General features: G+C 31.0%; 1 non-coding gene across 1 annotated transcript; it reads right to left on the bottom strand.

Moving 5' to 3' along the window:
- Positions 1–800: 800 nt before the first annotated feature.
- On the bottom strand, positions 801–902 carry LOC147916716 (U6 spliceosomal RNA). Its single transcript, XR_015552827.1, has one exon. It is a non-coding gene; the product is annotated as a U6 spliceosomal RNA (small nuclear RNA).
- Positions 903–1,240: the final 338 nt, after the last annotated feature.

Genomic DNA, 1,240 nt, shown 5'->3' on the forward strand with positions numbered 1-1,240 from the left:
TAATTTCAATTTCTGATTGCAAACTGTTAATGTAGAAATGCAACTGATTTTTGTATATTGGTATTTTACCCTGCAACCTTGCTGAATACACATACTAGTTAGAGTAGCTGTTTTGAGGATCTCATTAGATCTTTCTACAATTTTACTTCTTCCTTTTCAATGTTGATGTCTTTTATGTGTTTTTCTTATTTAGTGAAATGCCTGGAACTTTCAGTAAAATATTGAATAGAAGTGATGAGAGCAGACGTCGTTGCCTTATTACTGATCTTAGGAGAAAATCATTCAGTCTTATACAAGTAAGTATGATGTTAGCTGTAGGTTATTCATAGATGTCCTTTGTCAGGTTGAGGAATTTTTCTTTTATTCCTGTTTTGCTTGTCAGAAAATAGCTGTTGGATTTTGTCAAAGCTTTTTCTAAAACTATTGAAAATATAATATGATTTTTATTTGTACATTTTTTAAATATCATTAATCATATATATTGATTATCAAGTGTTAAATCAATCTTGAATATCTGGACTAAATTTCACTTTTACATGATATATTGTCTTTTTAATGATTGTGGTATATCCATACAATGGAATACAACTCAGCAATAAAAATGAGTGACCTGAGGGTACATGCATGGATGAATTTCTTATTTATTTGTTTTACTGAGGTCACATTGATTTATAATATTATGTAAATTTCAGGTGCACATCATTATATTTCAGCTTCTGTATAGACTGAGTCATGTTCACTACCACAAGTCTAATTTCCATCCATCACCTTTTGTAAAAATATGGAACACTTCGTGTTCCATAAATTCACTTCGTGAATTTGCACGCCAAACTTGCACAGAGGCCATGATAATCTTCTCTGTATCATTCCAATTTTGATATATGTGCTGTCAAAGTGAACACTGGGTGAATCTCTAAATCATTATTTTGAGTGCAGAAGAGCAAGGTAGAAATAAATACATACTGTATGATTCCACTTACATGAAATTATAGAAAATGCCAGCAATCTACAGTAACAAGATGCCAATCAGTTGTTGCCTGAGAACAGAGGTCAAAAGACCACTTGACAGCGAAAGAAATGTTTGTTATCTTAAGAGTGGTGATAATTTTGCAGATGTATACATGTGTCAAAACTAATCAAATTGTACATTTTGCATATTTGGAGTATAGTGCATTTCAATTATACTTCAATCAATGATGTACACTTATACTTCAGTAAAGTTGATAAATATGTCAAGAAC

This window comes from Ceratotherium simum, chromosome 7, assembly GCF_057802395.1.
Source record: "Ceratotherium simum simum isolate JZ-2026a chromosome 7, ASM5780239v1, whole genome shotgun sequence".
NCBI classification, from domain to species: Eukaryota; Metazoa; Chordata; class Mammalia; order Perissodactyla; family Rhinocerotidae; genus Ceratotherium; species Ceratotherium simum.